Source organism: Phodopus roborovskii, unplaced genomic scaffold (assembly GCF_943737965.1).
Source record: "Phodopus roborovskii unplaced genomic scaffold, PHOROB, whole genome shotgun sequence".
Taxonomy (NCBI): Eukaryota; Metazoa; Chordata; class Mammalia; order Rodentia; family Cricetidae; genus Phodopus; species Phodopus roborovskii.
In genome coordinates, this window is record NW_026125281.1 from 12,808,357 (window position 1) to 12,826,738 (window position 18,382).

Below are 18,382 nucleotides of genomic sequence, written 5' to 3' on the forward strand. Positions count from 1 at the left end.
TATTTATGATCTAACAAATGAAACTTTGTCTGAAGATCAGAGTGCAAAGTTAGCCATGCTAGTCAGCCATACAGGCCAGGTAGTGGTGCTACACACCTTTAACCCCAGCACTAGAGAGGAATATAAGTCTGGTGAAGCGAGAAGCACAGGGTATTCAGTCTGCAGTCGCGCTGAAGACAGGATGGCGCCCAGCCTTGGTAGAGGTAGGAACTCTCCAGTGGTTGGCCCGTTTGCTTTTCTGAGCTGCAGCTTGAACCCCGCTATCTGTCTCTGGGTTTTTATTATTCTTGCTATTCATGCTACCACAAGGCAGATGAGGGGGGAGCCAGGCCAGCTCTCCTGCTCTCGCACCCTCAGAGCCAGATCACCTGCACCCCACCCTCATGCCCCACCCCACCTCCACCCCCACCCCCACCCCCACTCTATTGCGCTGACCAGACAGGTTCAGGGCTACTCTGTCTGAGGGCCTCAGCTGGGGAGGGGCAAGGACAGCTCTTCCGCTCTCACGACCCTGAGACCAGCTTTTCCTCTTGCAGTAGATAATCGAGGGCCAAAGGGGCGTCTCCCTTGCCCACTCCACTGTGTGACAGACAGACAGTGGGGCCAGCCCTCCCACTCTCCTGCCTTCCGGTCTGGCTTTCCAGCACTGCCACCCCACCCCACGGAAGGGGTCAGCTCCTCTGTACTCCCCAGGTGAGGCACAGAGCTCACTCTCCCAAGTGCTGCATTGGGGGTGAGGGTTAGAAACAGGTATCCCCAGGGTTGCAGACAGTGAGAGGTGGAGCCGACTCTGTGCAGCCCCTACCTTCAATGTCTTCAGTGGTAGCAGGAGCCACAGGCATCAACACAGACCGAGGCTGCAGCAGGGCCAGTGACCCAGACATGGCCGTTGGCAGCATCCCAGGCCAGACCTCATCATGACCAGGAGTAGCCATCGACATCACACATCTGCAGATTCCTCACTTCCCCTTTAGATCCATCTCTCTCCCCAGCACATACCTCTCTCTCTCTCTCTCTCTCTCTCTCTCTCTCTCTCTCTCTCTCTCTCTCTCTCTCACCCATTTCATCACTATATGCTAACCATAATGGTGCAGGACCACTCAGGAACAAGGATGCCAGGCAGGCTTGGGGTTGATCTCTGACCACCCCAGGTGAGAGTCCTGGGGAGGAGCTGTAACTGTCCTCTGTGTACCTGGGCCTCGTGGCATTGGGAGGGGGGGGAGGCTGATAGTTTGTATTTCTACAGCTGTTGAGAGAAAGGCATTTTGAGCATTGTGTTGTGGCTCTGAATAGCTGGCTCTAGTTTGTTTGTTGACGGAGCCATCCGTTTCTTTAAACCATTTTTGAAATGTCTCTATTCATTTTGTTTAGTCGCTAGGGTTTCTTTTCTATGCTCTCAGAAATGTCTAGTGGTCTGACGAAGGTTTCCACAAATGTGGGCCTTCCAAAACAGACTGGGTAAAGGGTAAAGGCCCTGTGATTTTTTTTAAGACTTATTCTTCTTTCTATTTGTGTGTGTGTGTGTGCCTGTGGAGATCAGAGGAGGCAATAGATCCCCTGGAGCTGGAGTTACAGGTAGTCGGCAGTGACCTCACATGGGTGCTGGGAACCAAACTCAGGTCTCCTGGAACAGCGGCACATCTCAACCACTGAGCCATTCTCCAGCCTGGCTATTTTGTTGTTTGTTTGTTTGTTTTGTGGGGTTTCATTTTGTTTTGTTTTTCCCAGTATTGCTTTGACGGGAACCTTCACTTTTCTAATGATACCTCATAGAGGTTAACAACTCAAGGGTGTTTTGCTTTGTTTTGTTTTAAATAAACCATCTTCAAACTGCTTATCTTACTGAAATTCTCTTTAGAAGACAGGAAAAGGACAAAAAAAGTCTATAACTGTGATCTAAAAAAAACAAAAGGAAGTGTTTAGGTTGAGGCTCAGGACTGGAAGACTAAAGTCATGTCACTGAATGAGGTGCACCCTTTATTTTGCATGTGTATATGTATATGGTGTGTGTATGCATGTTCTCACATGTGGGGTACACAGACAACCCATGTATGCATGCCTATAGAGACCAGAAGTCAATGTCACACGCCTTCCTCAATTACTCTCTGCCTTATTAAAGCAGTCTGTCACTAGAGCCTTCTTTCCCATGTGTTTGTCTCTCCATTTAAGGCCCTTATAAGGATGTGAGTCATTAGCCGGAATGCAAACCCAAACACCAAGATGATCTCACCTGAAGATTCTTATTTTCACTTTACAAACACTATACAAGCCACCATTGCCACCAGAGATCAGAACTGTGTTCAGTCTTCACCAGAGAAGCTTCTTACATAATGATGGCGGCTAACGCAGATACCTGTAGGGACCCAAGCTCACCCCATTCGGGCTTCAGGGAACATCAATCAGCAAAGAGGGAGAAGAAAGGATGCAGGAGCCCGGGCTGGGTAAATGTGCAGAAAAAGAGATGCCTTCTGGACATGACACCGTCACTGCGGTCTCTTGGGAGCTCACTGCAGCTGTGCTTGCTCACAAAAGACCTGCACTAAACTGGATCTGCTAGTGTCTCATCACAAATAGGAGAGGCAGCCACAGGACTCCCACCCTTCGCTGGGAGTGAGGGTTGCTGGTGGAGAGGGCTTCACTTTCTTCAGAGGTGTATCTGCCAGTAAGTTGTGGGCCTGGTATTAGCCCCTCCCTCTCTCCCCCTCCCCTACCTCCATGATTGTACAAGGAACTTTAATTACAGCCAGTGGGTTACCCACAAAAAGAAGGCATGAAAGGACGGAGGCTTGCTGAAAAGAAAAAGGGTTCCATTGGGAGAGGTGACGATATCTAAGACTAATTATATACATATATGAAACTCAAAAAAGTCAATTTTTTTTAAAGAAGAAAACTTTTTACATATGTTCCTTCTTTGGGCAGGGGATACAGTCTGTGTAGTCAGGATTTTCTAGGGGAAAAGAGCTAATAGAATGACTATACATCACAAAGGGGATTTATTAGATTGGCCTACATGATGCAGGCTGGGTAATCTAGCAATGGTTGTCTATTCAGGTGAAAGGCTCAGGACCCAGTAGGTGCCCAGTTTCACAAGACTGGACACTTCATTGGTCCCAGTTTAGTGCTGAAGTCCTTGAAACCCACTGGTCTTCAGTCCACACTGGATGGCTGAAGAGTCTGAGTTCTGGCATATCAGTAAGGACAGTAGCAGCAGCGGCAGTGGCAGCAAAAAAAAAAAAAAAAAAAAAAAAAAAAAAAAAACCGAGACGTGCTCACCAAGGGGTAAAAGCAGGCAGGCAGAAAGCAATAGCTTTGCGCTCAAACCTTGTATCTGGGCCATTGCTAAAAGGAGTCATGTACTCTTTCCCATTCACGTAATCCTCCCAGGAAATACCCTTACAGACCCACCCAGGAGCTTAGTTGATTACAGACTCAATTAGGTTGACAACCAAGATTAACCATCATGACGTCCCAGATGCCCAGCGGTGCCTAGAATTGCAAATGCACCAAACCCATGTCAACCGTGTGTTTGTCTGCACGTACATATTAGAATAAAGTTTTAAATTTTATTTTAGACACAATAAGAGGTTTACAATGATAATAATAAAATGGAATATTTATATAAAATTATGTTAATGTAGTTTCTTTTCTATGTATGTTATTATACTATTACAAAAAAAAAAAGATACATAGCTATCATGGTGTGCTCAAATATAAGCATATATTTGTTCTGACTGTGGTTCCCAAAACACAGCTCATAAAATCCTCAGATTTCCTGAGTGAATGCCTCACAATGAACCTCTTATAGTCACATCTGAGTTGTGTCAGTAAGGTGACATACGGTGGGTCCCCTTGATGGCCCCAAGCTGGGGTCACTCATCAGAAAAACCTGATGATCAGAGAGTTGGCATGTGAGCTCTACCTACCTCCAGGAAGTGGGCGGAGACTAAAGTTTAAGCGCTATAAAAATCTCTTGAGCCTTGAGGCTCCAGAACTTTCAGGTAGTAAACACTTCTAGGTACACACAGAATAAAAGAGGAAAACACTGTGTCTGACCCTGTGTACCTCATCCACCTGACCCTTCCTAACATATATCCTTTATAATAGACCAGAAAATATAATCAAACTGTTTCCTGAGTTCTCTGGGCTTCTGTAGCCAATTATAAAGAGTGGGTTGGGGGTGACAGGATATGAGAACTCATGACTTACAGCCAGCCAGGTAACAAGAAAAATGGTAGCTTGAGACTTGTAACTAGTACCTGGAGTGGGGTTTCCTACCGTGGACTGAGTCTTTAACATGTGGGGTCTACGGTAACTCCAGGCAGTTTTAGGATGTAATTAATCTTTGGGTAACCAAAGTTGGTCTTGGAGGATTAGAGAACTGTTTTGTGTCATAAAAACGGCTGCAGGAGAATCAAGATGGTGCTGGCTGCCATGGCGACCTAAGTATCATGCCCTCTCAATCTAGGCTACCTGGCTGTAGCCTTAGCCAGAGCCTTGATCTTTCCTGAGAGCAAGCATTCCAGCCTCTCTCCTCTACCCCATGAGAAGGACCTAAGAGAGGACTGCTGGGAAGAGAGGAGTCTACCAGGACCAGCGAGAGGGTGGCCTTCATGCTTGGCAGGCACCAGGACTGGAATCATCAAGAAACCGATCCTGGATATTGGGAAGCACAGATAACCTTCAGTGGGCAGGAGAGCTGGCCTTGGGCAAGGGGGCGTGAGAGCAGGAGAAACAAATGGCCCTGACCCTTAGTCCCTGCAGCTTGGGTGAACTAGCCCAGGCAGTGCTGGAGAGCTTGCCCTTGTCGTGAGGATGCTTTTGGGAGGACGAACTCAGCTACCCACCCAGGTCCAGATCCAGGGTTATGAGTTGACCTCCCCTATCACCCATCCCATTTAGGAACTGCTGGGGCTTGTGAAGGGGCATGTTTGGCTGATCCAAAGCTGCAGGATCTCCACAACATAGGGCAGCAACAGGACATCCAAGAGGGGTCCCAGTGAGGGCCCAGTGTTCATGGCGTAGCACAAGCCAGAGACCTCAAACCTGACCAATGAATCATTGCAACGAACATTTGCAAGTTAAGATGCGTGGTCTAAAGGCTATTCTGTGACTCACTGTGATGCAATACAGCTCCCATGATGAGATTTTTGTTGTTGTTGTTGTCCTTATTTTATTTTGGGGGTAGCTTGCAAGGACAGAGAGAAGATACGAAGGGGAGAGACACATGGGATTAGGGTAAAAGATATGAAATACACAAAGAATTTTTTTTTTAAATCTAGCTGTAGGGCATTTCCTTTTCCTTTCTTTCTTTCTTTTTGTTTTCTGAGGGAGGCCTTCTGTGTGTAGTCCTGGCTGCCCTGGAACTCACCATGTAGACCAGACTGGCCTTGAACTTACAGAGATCCACTGTCTCTGTCTCCCAACTGCTGGTATTAAAGGCATGCACCACCCCACTGCTAGGCTCATTTTCTTAATTAGTGATTGATGGAGGAGGACCCAATCCATTTTAGGTGGTGACATCCCTGGGCTGGTGGTTCTGGGTTCTATTTAAGAGAGAGAGAGAGAGAGAGAGAGAGAGAGAGAGAGGGAGGGAGGGAGAGAGAGAAAAGAAAACAAAAAAGAAAAGGCAGGCTGAGCAGGCTATAACAAGCAAGTCAGTGAGAAGCATCCCTTCATGGCCCCTGCATCCTGCATCCAGCTTCCTGCCCTCACTGCTTTTCATGATGAACTGTGAGTGAATTAAACACTTTCTTCCCCAAGTTGGTTTTGGTCATCATGTTTCATTATGGCAATAGTAACCCTAACTAAATATTGGGGAAACTGAAGTTCCTTGCTTTGGGGTTCTTAGTCTCATTAATAAAAGAATATAAAACAAGCCTAGAAGGAAGCTAGAATGTTATTTTTATTAGTGTTTGGGAAAGAAACTAACAAGTCGTAAATCTCTGACAGCTGTCAAGAGGGAAATCGGTGAGAGACACATCCGCGCGTTTGAGTCAGACCAGCAGATTCGGAAAAGAACAGCCACATGGAGAAAAGCAGGCAGCATCGGACAATAAGTCCAAAGTGTCAGGGAACGCGTCTTTAGGCTTGTAGCCAGCACGTGAAGAAAAGGGAGAGAAAGAAAAGGAAATCTGTGCTGTTCTAAGTTAGGACTCAGAGGAGTGGGCAGCCTAAATCATGGGACTTCATAAGTGGCAGCGTGGGGGAAGGGATCCCGGAAAGAGAAGCATATTATCTCATTAAATGGCTTCTTTGTCCATCTCCTTAACTTGGTTTTTAGGTGAATTGTGTTCTCTTGGCCAGATGACTGACAAGCCTAGCTGGATTAACTCTTAAGGAAGAAGAGCAAGTATACAATGGCCTAATCGTTGGAGAAAATCAAAATGCCTTGTCCTGGGGATGGAAGTATGTCTCCAGTGGTTGAGGGTAGAGGCCACTCTCCCAGAAGGTCCTAATTCAATTCCCAGAACCCACCTGGTAGCCCACAGCCAACTGTGGCTGCAGTTCTAGGGAATAAGACACCCTCTTCTAGCCTTCACAGGCACCAAACACACATGTAGTACAGGGTCATACATGCAGTCAAAATACCCATCCACATACAATATGATGAAACTTTTAATACCATGTCTCCACCCAGAACCTTTCATGGATGATTGTAATAGAACCCACAAAGGCTCAGATAAAGGGAAGTCATGTATTTAGGGGGCAATCACTCGCGAATGACAAAGGAAGGTAGAGAGAACCATCGAAGTCTTCTGCCTTTAGGTGCTGGAAGCTGCCATTCACTCCCCAGCCACCACCCAAGAGAGCAAGCTCCTAGTCCTCATGTAGCACCTGAGATCCTGCCCCAAGGAGTTGGTGTCTCAAAGACTATTGGCTGAATGAGTTCCCACAATTCCCCTTTCTGTCTAAATAAGAGGGCTCTAAACCTAACACAAAACTATATTCGATAAGAACAAATATCAAGTATTGTCCAAAAGAAAGAAAAGGTAAAACACATACACAAAATTAGAACTACAACCAGCAAGAACCTCATCAAGCAAGAAACACACAAATGTCCAGGCTAAAGGTAACTGGCAAATAAAAGAGATTATTCCAACAGCTGTCCTATCCTGAAGAGTCTAAATCTTCAACCCCATAGAAGACTTGAAAAGGAAAATAATATTACCTGAGCAAGCAGGAAGTGTAAGCAGGTGACTTCCCAAATGTGCAAGAAAGGTCAGAAACAACTGGCTACCTGGACAGTCATCCAGTGTCTCACAGAAACCCTGGGGCAACCAACTTTGGCTAAGGCTTAGAATATCTGACAGATCGTTTTCAGAACAGGAACGTTCCATTCTTTTGAGAAGGAAGAAATCATTTTCCCATAATGGGCTCAACAGAGTCTGATATCCATTCTCAATGCCCTCCAACACCACTGCTCCTCTGTCTAGCTACTTAACAACTTTGTTTAGAAGATAAAACTTCATGATTTATCCCACCTGCCTATCAACCCTTAGTTGCAATTGTAAGTGGTCTTTGAAAGGATGGGCAGGTGTTGCCTGCTTGACTTGGAATCACCTACAAGACACACCCATAGGTACGTTTGTGAGTCAGCTACAAGACAGACCTATGGGTACATCAACTACAAGGCACACCTAAGGGTATGTGAACTACAAGGTACACCTTTGGGTACATTTGTAAGTCAACAACAAGACACACCTATGGGTACATCAGCTACAAGACACACCTATGAGCATGTCTGTGAGGGTTTTGCCAGAGACATAAATGAAGAGGGGAAATAGACCATGAATCCCATGGGCTAGGACTCTGCAATGAATAAAAAGGTAAAAAGAGAAAAGCAGCTGACATTTAGTTTCTCTGCTCCCTAGTCATCCTCATGAGCAGAACCACCCCACCAGCGCCAGTCTTTGCCATGATGGATAACATTCCTTTGATCTATGAACCAACATAAGCCTCCTTTTCAGTTGCTTTTTTTTTTTTTTTTCTTTTCATGTCTTTGGTCACAGCAATGAAAACAACTAATGGAAAATTTAGTATTGAGGAGTGGGGGTCATTGTGAGAAAGTTGACCACGAGGGCCTTGCTATAAACACAGCTCGATGGTTCATTCTGACCGAAGTTCAAAATCCCAGAATGCCAGCAAAGATACAGACAGTAAAACTGTGCTCATGAGCTTCCAAGGGTGAATGAGGATGCTATTGGGATCTAGACTAGAGGTCACTTGTGTTGTATTCTAGCAGGGAATGTGGCTGTATCAATACATATCCTGAGAACAAGACAGAGAATACATTTAGGATAATAGACCAAATTGTTTGGCGGAGAAAATCTCAAAACAAAGGCCAGGCTGTGACACGATTGTGGCTCACTGTATTTACTGAGGTTGACAAAGAATTCAAAGCAGAAAGATATGGAAAGTACAATCAGCGAAAAAGGGAAGTGTCCCTGAGTTTAACACTGCTGACAAACATGTGTAACTGTTATAGAGTTTAGCAGAAACCTAGTTATGAGAAAAACCTCAGTTTGCACTGGAACAGAAGGAAGGGTGCTTTGAGGGAGGCCCCTCCCATCAAAGGTTCTTGCTTATAAAAACACAAAATGAGGCTCCCTTATCAACAACTTGGAGAGTGCCATGCTCCTCCAGAACAGTCAGAGCAACCCATTCCAATCTCTCTCTGGACTCTCTGCTTTGCTAGATAAATTTCTGCTTAAAATAGCAAAAAAAAAAAAAAAAAAAAAAAAAAAAAAACAAAAAACAAAAACAAAAAAAACTCACCTCAACTGGACATGATTATGCATACTCAAAACCCCAGTACTGAAGAAGCTGAACAGAAAGATCAGGGACTCTTGTGCTACTGTGAGTTCAAGCTCAGCCTGGGCTGTGTGAGATCCTGTCCCAAAAAACCTACCTAAGAACGAAGTGCTTTCCCAAGGTCAGCCACCAAATGCACAGGGCAGGGCTGATAAGGTGGGACCCGACAGCGCTCCTGGATGGTAGCAGAAGACAGAATGTCATTCCCATGGCACTGGTTTTGAAGGCACGTGTCATGCGTTTATAGAACTACTCTGTAATGGAAATAGTAAACCTTTCCAGTGAGGAATCGCTCCACACACTCAGAGGTCAGTTGAGGAAACGTTCTTCAATAGTGCTTGTCCAGCTGGGGCTAATGACCAAAGGCGAGCTGGCCGTCAACATAAGGTTTTACTAAGGTCTGTACACTTTAGGCTTATGCACTCCAGCTACACCGTCATCCTTCAGTTTCATTCAGGTCCCGGCTCCAGGTTACACTTTGAACAATTTAAACAGAGACCGGAGACCGTAAGTCTGGCTGCTTGGTCACATAAGAGATTTATATAGCAAAGATATTGCCAGAATTATTTTAAGTATACCAGTGGTGTTATTTTTTGAATAGGTGTTACCCAGGGACATCTTGCCCACTTGGCAAAATTGTGTTTCTTCTGATAAGCACAGAGCAGAACCGGCGGATAGGACCCTATGCTGTCCCCTTGAGCTCCCTGTTAGAGGAGCGCTCGTTCAGGGCAGTGGAGTCTAATGGCTGGCCCTGCCTGGCGCATAAACACTTAAATCCTGATGTCCTAAATCTCCCTTGCCTCTAACAGGCCTGGCTAGCATATTACTTACCTTTGTAGTGTTTGGGGGGAGCACTCCTTTAGCTAAATTCTACTGGCGTGACTAATGTCTCCTAAGAGAACCTATTAGGAAATGTATTGTAACATCAATTTTATTACTTTGAATTTCTTCCAAATGGAAAGAGAAAAGCAGAGGCCGAACCAAGCCCCAACATTCTCTGCACCCTGACTACAGACGCAATGCTACTAGCAGGTCATATACCGCTGCTGTCGGCTCTTCCTGCCTGTGATGCATCAAACAAACCCTCCATTCATTGTTTGGCACCCATCATATGTTTGTCAAAGCCACAATGATAATGATTAGTACAGTTCAGACTATGGCTAGCATACAACGGTAAACCAGCGGGCTGATGGGAGTGGGAAACTTTCCAAGACTTGACTTCTGGACCACTCGGGACATGTGACCTCTTCCTGAAACGCCTTCTGCAGGTTTACCTTAAACTACAGTATGTCAGTGATTCAAACTGGCCTAGGTCAGACAGCCAACATCAAGAAAATGTTGTTACATCTTGGGAGATTTTCTTTCCCGTTACTTCTCTCTTTGATTCTCTGTGTTCCTTGTTGCTATTTACATGGTCGAACATTTACTTTCACAAGGATGTAGTTTTGTCTGGCTCAAAACCACAAGGCAGGCATCATTGGTGCTGTCTCACAGAATGAAATAGAGTGTACAAGAAGTCATAGCCGGCTATAAAACGCCCAGTTGCAGAGCCGGGAATGAACACATGCATTAATTCCCAGACCCTTCCTTTTCTCTCCCTTGTAACATTATCTTTTTTATTCCTACTATTTCCTACTATTTCATTCTTTGTTTATCCCATCCATGGGCACAAAACATGCATCCACAGTAGGGACAACACCATCTGGAGAGCTTGTGTGAAAGCTGAGCAGGCCCTGCCCCAGCCAATCAAATCAGAGCTTCTTGGGTAGGGCCTGCTCATGGGTGTTTTATCAGCAGCACTCCCTGGGGCCTCTAGGTGTCCCCCAGGCTAATCCTGATCTGGAATCATTGCTTTGAACCTTTGCCCTCTTCTTACCCACCACCAGAGCAAAACTATCCATTCTGGGGTAATCATACTATTGAAGCATTTCTTAGAAAGCCTGGTTAACCTAAACCAAGTATAAAATAACCAGTGAAAATGAAAGATGATGATTTGAGTGCTTTAAATGCTCTCTGTTTTCCAAAAGCCTAAGAAAAGGCTCATAAGGCTCACACCAATGGAGCCCAAAGTCTATAGGCAAACACACCAAATAAAAATGTTATTGGTAACCTAGCAACTTGAGGAAGTCTGTGAACCAGGGTGCTGATAGAAAGAGGCCAGTCAGCACTGACCACCCAGGCAGCTCGCATGGTCTAACCCGTTTCTGGACTCCACAGACTCCTGCACTCACATGAACACACACACACACACACATGATTTTAAAGAACAAAATGAAAATACGAAGTATAGACGATCACCATGTATGTTAGGAAAACTTTCCCCAAAGCTGAAGAAACTCTCAGACTTGAGCTAGAAGATCATGGAACTGTGGGACAGCTGAAGGCGAACCTGTCTGCCAACCAATGTCTGTGTATCACCCAGATGAATAGACCCCCAAGTAAGGAAAACACAAACCTGCCAAATTAATAAAAGCATAAAATTTCCCCTTTGGCATGAGGAGAACAGGAACTAAGACAATCATTGATACGACACTCTAAGCCTCCAAATGAATAAATCAGATCTCCTTTGGAAAGAAAAAAGAGCGAAAATTTGTGGGGCCAGGGAATAGGGGTAATATTAAAAGATTTGGTACACAAACAGAGAGAAAATACTTTGAAGACTTGTAGAAAATGTTTGAGTGTGTGTGTGTGTGTGTATGTATGTATGTATTGTGTGTGTGCATGCATGTTTAGATACTGGATCTCCCAATGTTACCCAGAATAGCATAAATTCCTGGACTTGGGGAGATGACTCAGTAGGTAAAATGTGAGGCTCCCTGGCACCCACATAAAATCTGGGAGGGGCGCAAAGCAACCAGCTATAATCCTGGATCTGGAAGCAGATACAGAGTGGACCCTGAAGCAAGCTGGCAAGTCAACTTCAAGTTTTAGGCTCAGTAGAAGAAGCTGTTTAGTGGATAAAGCAGAGAACAGATGAGGAAGGTAGACTCAAGGAATCCTCTTGCCTTAGCTGGCCCCTGAGTAGCTGGTGTTACAGGCATGTGTCAATAAGCTGGTACAACATAAATATCCTTTTGGTTTTCAACATAATGAAAAAACAATAAATACTCCTACCAAATGAAACTGTGTTCCCTAAAAAAGAAAAAAAAAAAAATAATGAATCAGGCAGCAAGATGGCTTAGCACGCAAAAGTGCTTTGCAGCCACGCCCGATGACCTGAGATGCTGGGACCCACATGGGCATGATGCCTGCACAGGCCCATAGGAAGTGGCACTGTTGGGAGGTGTGGCCTTGTTGAAGGAAGTGTGTCACTAGGGATGGGCTTTAAGGTTTCCGATGATCAAGCCAGGCCCAGCGTTGTTCTCTCTTCCTGCTGCCTGCTGATCCAGATGTAGAACTCTCGGCTCCTCTCCAGCACCACGCCTGCCTGCACGCTGCCAAGCTTCCCTCCATGACAATAACAGACTAAACCTCTGAACTATAAGCCAGCCCTAATTAAGTGTTTTCCTTTATAAGGGTTGCCATGGACATGGTGTCTTCGCACAGCGATAGAACAGTCACTAAGACAGAACCAACTTCTTCTTGCAAGAGAAGCTCTGACTTCAATACAAGCATCATGTCATGTGCACACACATGCACACATGTGTGCATACATAATACAGGTGTATTTTGGAAGGGCCATTGAGATTGAACTCTGCAGAAATGACCCTCCCTAAAGTCATGTGGTCATTTGCAAGAGACTCCCATTTCATCAAGGTCAGGGTTCCACTTTTTGCACATCCTTAAATCTAGAGAGGCAAGGAGGAGAGGTTGTGATTTCTCTGACCAGTATAATGTGCTCTAAGTGACACTGTGTCTTCTGTGAGCACTGGCAGCTTCTGCTTCATGCCCAGTGAGAGTTGGCAGGGTGAAAAACTAGACTACAGTGAGATCCCCCCAGGCTGTGAGAAACCCAAGCCAGATGAAAGGGCTCTCAGGAGAGAGCATGGGGAGAAGCAGACAGAGAGACAGAGAAACCAGGAGTGTCAGCCATGGGAGGAACCAGCTGTGACCATGTGATCAGGCAGACCATTCAGCCAAGCTCACCAGAAGCCTGATCCAAAAAAATCATACGCAAATAAAATGACTTTCCCGGGCCTCAGAGTTGCGGGGCAGTCTGCCATTGCAGAACTAGATTATCTGGCAGAGGTAGCCGATTGCTACCTGGAGTGTCTCAAAGAACCAGGCGGTAGTGAATGCTGAGTGGTGAAATCTCAAGCTCTCTCCCTAAGTCAGCTCCCAGAATGCTGGCATCCAGAATGCTACCACCCTGGAGGCAGGAGCCTGGCAGTCTCTACTGGAAAAGCTGACCAGCTCAGGAGGAAACACCTAAACCAGCTGTTCTGGGGAATCCCCCTCAGCTGCACTGCCAGGAAGTTTGACCCCGTCCTTGGCAGTCAACTGCCCGAACGAACCAGGATTACTACCTTTCTAAAGAGGGTAAGAAACCTACAACAGGAAGGGGCGGTAGTAAGAGGAGGGAGCACCAAAGCAGTTCCTATTATTTTTTAAGACAAGATAGAGATAATACAATACCCACAGGAAAAGAGCAGAATGTAGTAAGAAAGAATCAAGAAACGGAAGAAAAGCTTTGGTGTAGTAAAAGTGCAGTGGTATAAACTGAGCAGAAGAGTTAGGAGAGTTGTTCTAGAGAGGAAATCAAAAAGAGAACGTGACTGGAGGACCAGGGCAGACCAATAACTATGGATTCCACCTACATACTAAAGATTTCCCAAGAGAAAGGATGAACACAAAATGAAGGGGAAGAAATCGCCCACTGGGTGAGACAGGAGCATCTCGCAGAATTGGAAGTCATGACCCACAGCAAGTCACGTTGTCCTGAAAGTTAGTGCAATGGCGAGATAAGGAAGGTTCTACCGGAGGAACAAGAAAAGGCGATTGCTGGAGAAAGCTCGAGTACAATGGATCCAAGACAAGTGACAGGTTTTCTCAGTGGCACAAAGGAGCTATCAGACAATGGTGCGGTGGCTTCCAACTTCTGGATAATTGTTTCCGTACTGGAGTCACCTACCCAGACTGCTCTGTCAGGGTGCGTGCAGAACCTTCAGATGTACCATGAGGCTGCAAAACACGAACTTTTCCAGATCACTACTACAAGGGGCGCTTCACTAAACAAGGAATTCAAGAAGAAAGAAGACAGGAGCCAGGAAAAAAGTAGAGCAATAAAGGGATTCACAAGGTGTCGGTGACCTCAGCATGACAGCTACCAGGCCAGCCGAGAGCTTCTCAAGGGCAGAGGAGACAGATTGGCCTCTGTGAATGCCACCTCAAGAGGAAATCCAGAACACTGGCATGAAATCAAAGGTTGATAAATGCGTGGCAACCAAACGGCCAAACAAAACAAATGATCCAGTCCAGTCCTGTCCTACACAAACATAAGATGCACACCAGGTGTAACTTTAAATAATTTGTCATCTTAAAAATTGAGCTCAGATTCGTTTTTTATAACATATCACAGTCAACTCACTATTGTTATGCAAAATATTATTTCAACATGTTAGTATGTAATTTGTGATATATTTTATATTCTCTTTTCAAATGAAATATTTGAGCTTCAGGGTGCATTTTGCATTTACTGGCCTTCTTACTTTGCTCACCTAGATTTCTCAGAAACACTTGATTTCAGCTGTACAGAACTTTCCTGAAATTTGCAAATGGAAGATGATTTACATAATAAACATATCCCAAACATTCTTTAAAATTGTCAAGTTTTTCAATTAAGTTTTAGAAGAATTAAAATTAAACAACATTAAGTAGTTCTGTCAGGGGGTGGTGGCACACACCTTTGATCCCAGCACTCAGGAGGCAGAGGCAGGCAGAGCATTTAGGGAAGCCTGGTTTACAGAGTGTCTTCCAGGACAGCCAGAGCTACACAGTAAAACCCTGTCTTAAAAAAGAAAAAAGAAAAGAAGAAGGAGAAGAAGAAAAAGAAGTTCTATAACTATCATAGTCATATTTCAAGCCCATAAAAGATCATATGACAACTGGCTATTCCTATAAGTACCAGGGAAATTTTTAAAACTTAGGAAAATAATCATAATTCCTGAAAGACTTGGATTTGAATAGCATACTCTGAATATTAAATACAAACCCCATTGGAAAGATGATAGAGGGGAAATGTTCCTTGTCAAGGGAAGAAGTAAAAAACAAGCTCTGTACCCTTCTTCCTCAGGATAACGCCCATGAATAGTGCCTGTTGTGATTTGAATCTAAAATGTCCCTCACAGGTTCATACGTTGGAACACTTGGTCCCCAGCTGGTGGCTCTGTTCTGGGGAGTCTGTGAAACCAGTGTGACCTGTGACCTAGCTAGCAGAAGCTAATCGCTGTTTGCAAGTTTGAAGGTTAATGCTACCTCTGTTCCATCTGGAGCTCTCTTTTGCAAAACAGGCCAAAATGCACAGATCATCTCCACAGCCTCACGTGCCACACCTTCCTTGCCACGATAGGCTGAAATCCCTTGAAGCCACAGGACATAATAAGTCCTTCCTCGCCTGTACTGTTTCTGTCTGCATGGTGTGTCAAAACCAGGAGAAAAGTACTGCAGTTGCCTCAAACAAACAAACAAAAATTAGGATCCTGTTCCCTTTCTTACATTTTCAGTCAACATCTTTCTTAAACCCTCTCCTTTGCTTCATCAGTCACTATGTGACATTTGTTAGGACAATAAAATGCCCCCCATAGGCCACCATGGTTGGTGCTTTGCCTGCCAGCTGATGAGATTTTGGAGAGTGATCAGATCCTCAGGACTCTGCCCCAACTGATGGATTGATTGCATGATGAAGTCATATATTGGTGATGGGAGTTGTCCTTCTGTTAATATGTTCCTCCTCTTGGTTGATGAATAAAACACTGCTTGGCTAGTAGTCAAGCAGGAAGGATAGGCGGGGCTACCTGAGGAGGAGGATTCTGCCAAGTGAAGGTAGACAGTAGCCACCATGTAACCCACCAAAGGAGTAGCAGGTTTGGACCCTTCCCCGGTAAGCCAAGACCACATGGAAATACATAGATTAATACAAATAGGATAATGATTAAGACAGAGCTGGCCAATAAGAAGGCCAAGCCACCAGCCGATGGTTTTATAACTAATATGGCATCTGTGTGCTTATTTGGGGCTCTAGGGTGGTGGGACCCCTGCAGGACCAGAAACATTCATTCAACATACTGGCACTGTTGAGAGGCACTGAAAAGGAGTGGGAGGTAGGGCTGGTTTGTTGGGGGAAGGAGGCCGCTAGAGCTGCCTCTGGAAGCTGTGTCTTGCCCTGGCCTCATGATCTGTTCCCTTCCTCTTCTTCTGGGCCACCATGACAGGCCCTGTAGGCAGAGTTTTCCAACTGGCAGCCGCTTCCAGATATTCACTCAGAAACTTAATGCTAATTGTAAATGCTCAGCCAGCGGCTCAGGCTTGCTACTAACTAGCTCTTGTTCCCGCTGAGTCTCTTGGCGACTCCTGACTCCACCCTTCTTCCTACCAACATTCTCAGTGTGGCTGTCCTTCCTAACCTTTTCCTGTTCAGTGACTGGCCACTCAGCTTGCTTGTTAAACCAATCACCGCGACATATACTCACATAGTGTAAAGGAATATTCCACAAGGGGCTGCCCTGCCTCCCTATCTGCTATGATAGACAAACCCTCTGACACTGTGAGCTGAATCAACCTTTCTTCTCCTGAAGTTGTTCATCCAAGATTGGCCTCCTTTGTTTGTTGGTACTGGGGATAGAAGCTATGGGTCTCATGTGTGCTGAGTGAGGCCTCTATTTCTCACCTACTTCTCCAGCCTCACAGCAACAAAAAATGAAATTAGCACCACATTCAACACACTTTACCTGTTCTACAAATGACAACACACACACACACACACACACACACACACACACCCTCCAAACCTCTGAGACTCAAAAGAATGCTGTTGGGAACATCTTCACGTTTGTGCAAGAGTATCCCTGGCTTCTCCTGGGATCTGCAAGGAGGCCTGTACAAATCTATAATCTGGCTAGGATGTTCTTGTGAATTAACCCCACACAGCTACTGCTGCGGCTTATGTGGGGGCTTGCCTGCTGTGTGTTAGGTTCCAAACCTAGAACAAATGGCTGAGGTGCCTACTTAACTTATGAAAGAAGTCTGGCCACCAGGTTCTCCCAGCATCCCTCAGTCCCTCCCTGGTTCAGGGCCCTCCCTACTCACATACCCGGCCTCCTACCCTGAACTCTCCAGCCCAGGGTCTGGGGTGCCCTTACCCCAAAGGCTCTTCCCTAAATAGTCCAGGCATTTGGTTACACACCCGTTTTGTACCTTTGGCCTTCTGGATGCTGCACCTGATACCCCTGTCTCCTCTCCACCCAACATTCCCCATTCCCCCAACCGCATCTCCTCACCCGGCTGAGGGCCATGGCTACTCTGGATCAGATGTCCCTGCCTCTGGCTGTGCTCTCCCTTTTATCTACAGTAAACTTTCTCCTCCACTATACCAGGGGCAGTCATGTCCTTCCTTTTCATTTCTTTTTTCTTTTCATTGTTATTATTATTATTATTAATCTGATGCTGAAGCCCAGGACCAGTCGTACCCTTTCCTTTTATTTTTTCTTTTCTTTTTCATTTACTGTGTAGAGAAATCACTGCCCCAGAAACAGATGCAGGAGCATTCTTGTGCCTCTCAGAAGACGACCTCCATGAGATGGACAAGAAAAGCACATCAGAGACATTAACTGATGGACCCTCGGGCCTGTCCCTTGCACTGAAGACAGCTTTGCCAGCTCTTCCTCGCGCTGGAGCAGGGGACAGCTTGTCTAGAAAACTGTTTATGCTTACGCCTTCAAGGTCCTCTACCTCGAGAGAAGGAGATGGAGTGTGTCTGGTCATGGTTGCTTTACACTGGTAAAAACACTTGCTTAGTTAACGTAGGTGATGTTGCTCTGAGGTTGCCGTCTATACCCGCCAACAGGGAATGGATGAAGCCTTGGCTAGGGGCAGCTGGGTGAAGCCTCTGCCTTTTCCAGCCCACATAACCCTGTTGCATCATGGGACTCTTCTGTTTCTCCCTCTCCTGTCCTCCATCTGGGGGTCTGCAGGGCCCCTTCTTCTTGGCACCACCCTGCACCCTTTACTTGAGCTTGCAGACCTCTCAGGAACCCCCCCCCCCCCCAGCCCTCAGCTGGAGCGAGCGGAGCAGAGGGAATACAGACGCCCTGTAGAAACAGGAAGCGGAAGAGGAAAAGCAGAGGGCCTTCGGAATTCCCCACTTCCTAGTTCCCACCATCTGGATCTCACCCTCCCCGCCCCCATTGACAAACTCCTGCTTGGTCACATCTGGTTGAAGAGAAAGAAACAAGGAGTTGGGAGTTCTCTCCTAAAAGGCAGCACTTGGCTTGCACAATAGAAGCAGCTAGCTAGCTGCTGTTTATAGCTCTTCTGAGGGCAGCCCCCACCCGGACCCCACACTTCCCCTCCCTGAGGGGCACTGTTTTACATGAAGCATCTGGAACCTCATGGACTTGCTGCTCAAAAAAGAATT